A 10,251-nucleotide genomic window follows, 5' to 3' on the forward strand; every position below is an offset into this window, starting at 1 on the left:
CAGAAGATTCACTCCAATCCATTCAAAGAAACGGACTCTGGTATGCTTCCGCTCAAGGATTATTTTCTACCAATTGGTATGAGAGGTTTAAGTTTGATAGAATTTAATCCACGTTGTTTGTTTTTGTCAAACATTGACATTGAAATCGTGCTTTGGATGACTTACAAGTATCATTTACCAGATTTGTTCCCCTCGTTCTGGATACAATGTGTTTTTTTTTATATGAAAAATTAAGAATATAATGTATGCCTTTACGCTGGCATTCTGCTCGGAATGGTCAGGGCGACGGTAACCGCCTGAGGTCGGCGACGGCAGGCCGGGGGGGAAGTCCGCTGCCGAGTCGCATGAGAGGCCGACAGTCAAAGAGCGGTCATTATAAGGACCGTTCACCCAGGTCAAATTGACCACCTTTGGGTGAGCGGTCGCTTAAAGTGACCGCCACAAAAAAAAGGCGAGAACGAATATAGGGTGGTCACTTTAAGCGACCGCTCACCTAGGAACGGGGTGAGCGGTTGCTTAAAGTCACCCCAAAATCCGTTTTTTTTAAAAGAGGCCCAATCAACTATTTTAAATAGGAAATATGGGTTTTATTTAACTCTTTGGAAAGCCCAATATGGGGAAATACAGTATGATTGATTAATTAAGTCCAATACTTTGACGAGCAAGGGCCCATTAAGGAACATGAAAATAATATAAATGGGTTGCTCAATATGAATAAATCATGATATTCTCATTTATTTTATCATGTCTTTATGCAAAAGAACCAATTTTGATTCTGAATTCAATTCAATTATGCAACTTTTACTTGCATTAAGTGATTGATGAATTGGATATGTTAAAATTGGTGAATGCGAATTTTTGTGTGCATGATACCCATTTTGGTGTATATAATCCAATTTAGGATTATAATGTACTTAATATTCATGCGGACACTTATTGGCCCAAAGGAAAATAGGTGTTTGGCCGAATTGAGTGCACAGATGGGTAATTAAAATGGTGGTATTAGTCTGGTATTTATTCATGTAATAGACTTTTAATTACATGTTGAAAGTTGTGATGTTGTACTGAATCTCTTGAGATGGAGGTTACCATTATTTTTGGATTGTGCTTTAGTTATTTTTCATTCTCATGTGAGTATATTTAATTCATTGTTTAGGCTCAAGTTCAGTTTCAAATATTTGCACGAATGTAAATTCCATTCCGATGCTCAATGGCTCCAATTTTAAGAAATGGAAGGAATTTGTGACACTTTATCTCGGTGCAATGGACCTCGACTAGGCATTGAGGAATGATCAACCAAAGGGCATCAAAGACTCTTCCTCAGTTGAGGAAAAGAATGTCTATGATAAATGGGAAAGATCAAATTGCATGAATTTGGTGGTCATAAAGTGCACCATTCCTGAATCCCTGAGGGATACAGTAGCTGAAGAGGAAACTGAAGCTAAAGTTCTTCTTCAAGAGCTTGAAAAGAGGTACTACAAAAGAGATAGAGCTGAGATTAGTACCCTTATGAATAGCCTAACTACCATGAGGTATGTTGGAAGCTAAGGGGGGGGTGAATTAGCTTATCTACTTTTTTTTTGCCTAATTAGCTTTTAAGATTCCTTGATTTGACTCTCACCTTCTTTCTCTCAAACACTTAGATTTACTTGGTTCCTCGATCCGCTTAGTGATCGAGTCAATCCAAGGCCCCCTTTTAAGTCCAAATTAGGACTCAGGATAACCTTACTAAGGATCCTCCCTTGTAAGGTACCCTAACCCAACTTACAGAGTTGCTTCTGCAGAGGAGTCTTCCGATGGCACGTCACGTTCTTTGGTGTACGAGCTTCAACCCCGAACCGTCTTCGGGTAGACCGTCACGAACTCTTCCTCGTACGTCCACTTCCCTCGTCACCGTCACGTCCTTGGTGCCACCAACGTCACCTCCCTGCCTTCTCGATCTTCGTCACCTGCTCATATTAGTGAAACAGAAGCTATGCCGCTCCCCGTGATTGATCAAAGGTCAATCACCGCTCTCAATGATGTATGACGGATAATCAACACTAAAATTCAAGATATGATATCAAGATCAATATGTCAGCCTTTTGCTTTCCAAAATGTCTACTCAGATCACAAATTCAATCCCACTAAAACTTCTTTCAAGGATTCAAGATCAATCCTTCACACTCTTTCAAGAAATCACACAAATTCACCACTTATAACAAGAATGTGAAGGAAACTATCACTCTATTCATTAAATGGATGAATGATGAAAATGAAAAACTTCCCTTATCAATGGAGAAGCACAACCACGCTGATTCCAGGGGAGAAACTTTACAAGAAGGAGCACTTTCTTCTTCAAGAGTAGCACAAGAGAGATGGTTTTCAAAAGGGATGCATCAACCCTTGCTCTGAAGGGGTATTTATAGGGCCAAATGGGTAGGTTGTAATTTTATGAGAATTTTAAAAAAAATTCGAGCTCAAACGGAGCTGTATTAAATTGTTTATGAATTTTCAAAGATTTTTGGAAGGTTTCATTAATGATGTTAATTACCCATTAATGAAATTAATGAGGGAATGTCAAAAGTCGGAAAAATTCGAATTTTGGCATTTAATAAAAACCTTTTCGGAAGGTCAACCGTCGGACCCGCCCTTTGACCCTTTAAATTCCTTCTTTAATTAAGTTTAACTTAAATAATTATTTATATCAAAAGAAATTCTTTCTATAAATAAAACCCACGTGTAAAATAGATAAAATTAATTTTTTTGTTTAAACAGGCGACGTGGCACAACAGTAGAGTGCCACGTCGCAGACTTTGAGATCCCGGGTTTGAATCTTTCGCGCGCCGGAATTTTTCATTTGAAAAATTGCAGCGCGCCACGTGTCAAATACAATATTTTTTATACTGTATTCAAAGAGAAACGTGGCCCAGTGGTGAGATGCCACGTTGCATAAGGGGAGGTCGCAGGTTCGAGGATAGAGAGTGCCAATAACATATTCTTTTTCTCTCTTTAGCGGACCCGACCCGGTTTAACGGATCCGATTTCGGGTCCGCCTTTAGGACTTAATGGGCTCCGCCCATTAAGGCCTTATTGGGCCCCCTTTAAAGGGACTAAAATACCAAAAATTTAAAAATCAATTTTGCACCATTTAAAAGGCTTTTAATTTTTTAAAAAAATTCAGAAAAATATTTTTACTATTTTTATAGTAGTTTTCAATATTTAAAAACATTTCTAAGGCTTGTGAAAATAATTTTAACATACCTTAAATATGAAATGACCTTTTAAAATATTTTAAAGTATTAAAATAATATTTTAATACTTTTAAAAGTATTTTCAGAAAGTTTAAAAAATATTTTTCATTCTCCCAAGTGCTTTAAGATTATTTTAGTTTATTTAATAGTTTTAATACAGTTTAAAAACATAATCTTAAAACATTTTTAAGCTCTAATTATAAATTAGTTTCTTAATTATAAATTCATGATATTAATGTAATTTAGTGTACATTAAAAAACAAAAACCTCAACAAGGTATAAAGGTAAAGGCAACATGAGAGAGTACATAATTGAAATGTCTGACATTCGTTCCAAGCTTAAGGCTCTACGTTTGGAACTGCCTGAGGAGTCTATTATCTGTATGGTTCTTCCTACACAATTCAATCAGTTCAAAGTGAGCTATAACTGTCAAAGGGACCCTTGGTCTCTCAATGAGCTCATCTCACATTGTGTGCAAGAAGAGGAGAGATTGAAATCAGAACAATGTGAAAGTGGTCACCTCACTGTAGCCTCCAAGAGAAAATTCAAGGATAAAGGAAAGTTCAAGGGAATTCAAGCTGCTGATGGTCCGCCTAAAAAGAAACAACATAAGAAATGTGCTTGCTTCTTTTTTAAGCATAGTGGACACATGAAGAAAGAATGTGTTAAATATCTTGCTTGGTGCAAGAAGAAAGGAACAAATTTTTCTCATGTTTGTTCAGAAATCAACCTCGCTTTAGTACCAAGACACACATGTTGGGTAGATTCCAGTGCTACTACTCACATAAGTGTATCAATGCAAGGCTGCCTCAACCATCGCAAGCCGAATGAAGATCAACAATTCATCTATCAAGGTGATGGCAAAGCGATGGAGGTTGATGTTGTTGGTGTCTTCAAGTTAAAGTTAAATACTGGTCGTCATTTGCATTTGAATCAGACTTTTATTGTACCATCCTTTGGACGCAATTTAATATACATTTCCATCTTGGACAAATCTCGTTATCATTGTTCATTTGGAGATGGACAGTTTAGTTTTTTTCAAAACTCAGTACTCATAGCTACTGGATGTTTGATGGCTTATGACAACTTGTATTTAGTTGACACTATCACATCTTCATTGGATCAGTCATTGCAAATTAGTACTTCTGGTACGAAACGAAAGTTATGTAATGAGAATCCATCATCTTTATGGCATAAAATGTTAGGGCACATCTCTCAAAAGAGGATTGCTAGGCTTGTGTCAGATGGAATTCTCAATTCCCTAGATTTTAAAGACTTTGACACATGTATCAAATGCATCAAGGGAAAACGAACAAACATAATGAGATCAGGTTCTAATCGAGCATCAGAAGTCTTAGAATTGATACATACGGACATTTGTGGGCCTTTCCCTACGGCATCTTGGAATGGTCAACAATATTTTATCACATTCATAGATGATCACTCTTGATATGGATACTTGTATCTCATCCATGAGAAATCTCAAGCAATAGACATGTTCAAAAGTTACAAAGCTGAAGTTGAAAATCAACTTGGCAAAAGAATAAAAAGCATCGGTTCTGACCGTGGTGAATAATACTATGGCAGAAATGATGGCTCGAGAGAACAATGTCCAGGACCTTTCGCTAAGTTTTTAGAAGAGTGTGGTATCATTCCACAATACACTATGCCAGGATCTCCTAGCATGAATGGTGTTGCTGAGCGATGAAATAGAACACTCAAATACATGGTAAGAAGTATGATCAATCAAACTTCTTTACCTGAACCCCTTTGGGGAGAAGCACTAAAGATGGTAGCTTACATTCTAAATAGGATTCCAACTAAGGAAACTCAAAGGACTCCTTATGAGCTTTGGACAGGAAGAAAGCCAAGTCTAAAGCATTTAAGAATTTGGGCCTGTCCTGTTGAGGCAAGACCTTACAAGCCTACTGAGAGGAAAGTTGACTCTAGAACACTTAGTTGATATTTCGATGGATATCCTGAAAGATCAAGGGGTTACAAGTTTTACGATCCTACCACTAAACTTATATTTGAGATGGGTAATGCAGTATTCTTTGAGGATGATGAGTTTGTGGGGGGAGATAAGGATAGAAATATTGACTTTGAAGATAATTATTTAATAATACCTTCAATTGTTTCTAACAATACTCAAGATCAAGTACTACTTGATATTGTAGAAACAACAACTCTGGATGAAGAAAATATTCATCAAGCTCCCATCGCAAAAGAACAAACTCAACAACCTCAAGAATCAATGCCAGTACGGAGATCCACGAGAGAAAGGAGATCTGCAATTCCAGATGACTTTTATGTTTATCTCTAAGAACATGAACAAACCATGAGCATTGACGAAGATGATCCAATCAACTTTCAAAGTGCTATGGAAAGTTCAGATTTTCAAAAGTGGATTGAGGCCATGAATGAGGAAATTAAGTCCATGAAAGACAATGACATTTGGGATCTTGTCCCATTACCTGAAGGTACAAACCCATTGGTTGTAAGTGGATATTTAAAACCAAAAGGGATTCAAAGGGTAATATGGATAGACATAAGGCACGTCTTGTTGCCTAAGGATTTACTCAAAGAGAAGGCATTGATTATAAAGAGACTTTTGCTCCAGTTTCTTCAAAAGACTCTTTTCATATAATAATGGCACTAGTTGCACATTATGACATTGAGCTCCACCAAATGGATGTGAAGACTGCTTTTCTTAATGGAAACATTGATGAAACAATATACATGATGCAACCAGAAAACTTTGTATCAGGAGACTCAAAGAAAATGGTTTGCAAATTAAAGAAATCCATTTGTGGACTCAAACAAGCTTCCCATCAATGGTATCAAAAGTTTCATCAAGTCATCATCTCATACGAGTTTGAGACAAATAAAGTCGATGGATGTGTATACTACAAGTTCAGTGGAAGTAAATATACATTTCTGGTTTTGTATGTTGATGACATTTTGCTTGCCTGTAATGATACATGGCTGATGTGTGTAACCAAATCTTTCTTATCAAGGAATTGTGAGATGAAGGATCTCGATGAAGCCTCCTTCGTTTTAGGCATACGGATACACCGTGATCGTACTCATAATATCCTCCGGTCATCACAAAAGGCCTACATTGAGAAAATTCTTAAAAGATTTGGCATGCAAAATTGCAAACCGGGAAACACCCCTGTTGCTAAAGGTGATAAATTTTGTCTTAATCAATGCCCTAAAAATGATTTTGAAGCAAAAGAAATGCAGAAAATTCCTTATGCATAGGCAATTGGAAGTATGATGTATGCCCAAGTTTGTACGCGTCCAGATATTGCATACATACTTCGGATGCTAGGCAGATACTTGAGCAATCCAGGCATGGATCACTAGATAGCAGCAAAAAGAATCATGCGCTATTTGCAAAGAACTAAGGACTACATGCTTACATATAAGAAGTCATATAATTTGGAGATCGCTGGGTATTCTGATTCTGACTTTGCTGGATGCCAATATTGAAGAAGATCTACCTCAGGATACATATTTCTGCTTGTTGGAGGAGCCATATAATGGAGGAGTGCTAAACAATCATTAGTAGCATCTTCTACCATGGCAGCATAATACATTGCCATGTACGAGGCATCCAATCAAGGATTATGACTGAAGAATTTCATCACTTGTCTTAGAATTGTGAGTGGGATTGAAAGACCTCTGAAGATATACTGTGACACTAAGTCAGCTGTGTTGTTCTCCAATAAAAATAGGAGCTTGACCAAGTCTAAGCATATAGACATCAAGTACCTAGTTGTTAAGGAAAGAATTCAAAATGGACAGATGTCCACAGAACATATTGGGACAAACTCCATCATTGCGGATCCTCTTACCGAAGGCTTACTGCCTAAGGTATTTCTAGAGCACACTGCTCATATGGGAGTTCTCCCTTGTGAAGAACTGTGAATTCAAGTGGGAGTTTGTATTTGATGTTTTTAAATGTAGTCATGCAAATATTTCTGCAGAAATGAAGGTTGTTTTAAGTTTATCCATTTTATTGATCTCCATAAAAAGGACCAGTTGGAAATGTTCACTTTAAATCACATTTTGTGAAATTTCCATGCTACACATCCAAAAGAATGTATCAAAAGAATGTATGTGATTGTTTTGGCTTAACTACATAAAAGTGTAGTAAAGCTGTTACAGTCCTGCGTTTGATTGATAATGGACGAGATTGTTAGAATATGCCTTGTCAAATGATAACCAATTCTAAGCTCATAAGGTTGTGATAAAACAGTCATTCAGAGGATCATGTGTGTATTGCCCAAGTGGGAGATTGTTGGATCTAAATATGGGGATAGATACACACTGCTGTTAATCACAGCTATTAGTGATAATTGTATCCCACTTATGTGATTTATAAGGATGGGATTAAGGCATAAAAAGGACTATGAAACAATGGTTGCACATGTGTAGAAACCTGGCCAGTTACATAACCGTAATGGGTGATTTTGTAACCTGATATGCCCTTTGAGGTCTATAAAAGAAGGTTGTGGTCCCTTGATCATGCAAGGACGAGAGACCCTCCAGCCCCAATTTGAGTAAGAGGAATCAGTCTCCCCTGCATTGATTCAGAAGATTCACTCCAATACATTCAAAGAAATGGACTCTGGTATGCTTCCGCTCAATAAAAAAGAACGAGTGCCTGAGAGAGAGAGCAAGCGAGACCGAGAGAGAGAAAGAGAGATCCGGAGAGTGAGAAATTGCGAGAGAGCGAGATAAAGAATGACAGAGGGAGAAAGAAAGGGAGACCTAGAGAGAGAAAAAGAGAACGAGAAAAAGAATAACAAAGTGAGAAGAAGAAAGACAGAGAGAGAAAGAGAGAGAAAGATTGACCTCGAGAGCGAGAAAAGAGACCGCGAGAAATAGAGGGCAAACCTGTTCTCAAGGAATATGCATATGTGTTTTCTGTTCATTCTTCTTGTCTCTTCCTCTCTTCTCATCTCTCTCCCCCTTGGTTTGTCTTCATCACTCCTTGGTTTGGGAGTTGGAGTTCTCAAGGAATATGCATATGCCCTGCACCGAGAGCCTTGGACGTTGACGTCACGCTGGTGACGTAAGTGGTTCCTACATCTGTCTCTATTTGCAGACTTACTTATCTGGTCCGGATGATTCCACATTTCTACCATAGCATCTTGGGTCATTGTTTTCTTCAATGAGTTTCAACAAAGAGAGAGAGATATGGAGAGTGAGAAATTACAAGAGAGCAAGAGAAAGATTGACGGACGGAGAGAGAAAGGGAGATCGAGAGAGAGAGAGAAAGAGAGCGAGAGAAAGAATAACAAAGTGAGAGGGAGAAAGACAGACCGAGAGAGAGAGAAAAAGAGAGAAAGATGGACATCGGGAAGGAGAAAAGACACCACTAGAGACAGTACAGATCAGAAGAGAGAGTGAGAGCGAGAGAGAGAAAGAGAGAGAGAGAGAGAGAGCGAAAGATACGGAGAGTGAGAAATTGGGAGAGAGGGAGAGAAATATTGAGGGAGGGAGAAAAAGCGAGACCGAGAAAGAGAGAAAAAGAAAGCGAGCGGAGGAATAACAGAGCGAGAGGGAGAAAGACAGACCAAAAGAGACAGAAAAAGAGATAAAGATTGACCTCCAGAGGGTGAAAACGAGACGGCGAGAGAAAGGAGAGATCGAGAGGGAGAGAGACTGGGAGAGAAAAAAATAGAGAGAAGATTGACGGAGAGACAGGGAGAAAGAGAGACCGAGAGGGACAAAAAGAGAGCGAGATGGAGCAACACAGACCGACAGACGGAATTAGAGAAACAGCAAAGAGAGAGAGAGAGACACAGATAGAGGAAAAAAGAGAGCGAGATGGAGCAACACAGACCGAAAGAAAGAATCAGAGAAAGAGCGAAGAGAGAGAGATTGAGAAAGAGAGAGGGATTGAGAGACACACAACGACAAAGAGAGGAGAGTCCGAGAGAGAGATCTATAAATAGAGACATGATAGAGAAAGAGAGATCCCGCAAATGAGAGACGGAGAGAATGAATGAGTGAGAGAGGGAACCCAAATTGATGGTGGAAATGTCTCGTACGCTCCAAATCCCGTGGAGACGATGAAGGAAAGGATATCTCCTTGTGTCTTAAAATTTACATAAATAACATTGATTACACGTCTTATGCTTCAAGTCTACTTGCCGGAGACGGATGGATTTGTTCCATAAAAATATTAGCGCCAGTCTTTGACTAAGACTAATAGTCAGAGACTCGCCTAAGAGAAAACATTATTACAGTAGAAGAAGATGCGGCCGCGGATTGCAGAAATCGAAAGCAACTCGCGCAGAGAAAAATGAACTATAATATGAAGCGAAGGAGGGAGAATCTTCCGCGGTTGCACGCCAAAGCCTTGCAGAAAATCAAAAAGAGAAAAAAAAAAAAAAAAGGATCAAGATCCGTACCGAGTCTGTCGAAGGATTGGAATTCGCTCGGCGTTTGCTTCCGCGCCGATCCATGACGAGCGGCAGAGAAAGACGGTGCTTGAAGAAGTGTCGAATCAGAGAGAGACTCAAAGAAGAGTAGAGAATATAGTGGAAGAGAGGGAGATTATATTACTACCATGAGAGCCAACCAACGAGGATCCAGTAATCAGGGATCCAACGACAAGAGACGTTAGCGGAAACTTTTTGAACCTATTTTTGGCAGCTGCCATGGAGAACGGACTACACGGATCAAGATCTCTCCGATCTGATCTGGTCAGTCTAGAGTTATTAGAAGGATGACTGGTCGTCATCCGTCCTTGCAGAAGCTGGCATCCGTCTTCATCTGGAGCCGAGGACAGATGACTGAAGGAATTTCTTTCAGTTATCCATCATTAGTCATCAGTCATTCGTCACTAAGATGATTGATGACGGAAATGAGGGAGAGAGATACAGAACAGAAGAGAGAGCGAGAGAGGAAGAGGGAGAGAGAGAGAGAGACTAAACATATGAGAGAGCGAGAGAGGAAGAGGGAGAGAGAGAGAGAGACAGGACATAAGAGAGAGCGAGAG

The 10,251-nt window shown here is 39.0% G+C and overlaps 1 long non-coding RNA gene across 2 annotated transcripts; it reads right to left on the reverse strand.

The window, feature by feature from the left end:
* Window positions 1–7,488: 7,488 nt before the first annotated feature.
* LOC144704516 (uncharacterized) lies at window positions 7,489–10,251 on the reverse strand. Of its 2 annotated transcripts, none has more exons than XR_013581829.1 (3): window positions 9,819–10,251; window positions 8,139–9,739; window positions 7,489–7,821 (listed from the first exon to the last, which is right to left on the reverse strand). It is a non-coding gene; the product is annotated as an uncharacterized LOC144704516 (long non-coding RNA). The 2 variants fall into 2 exon arrangements; XR_013581828.1 differs by having other exon boundaries at window positions 8,139–8,410; window positions 9,662–10,251.

This window comes from Wolffia australiana, chromosome 6, assembly GCF_029677425.1.
Source record: "Wolffia australiana isolate 7733 chromosome 6, ASM2967742v1".
NCBI lineage: Eukaryota > Viridiplantae > Streptophyta > Magnoliopsida > Alismatales > Araceae > Wolffia > Wolffia australiana.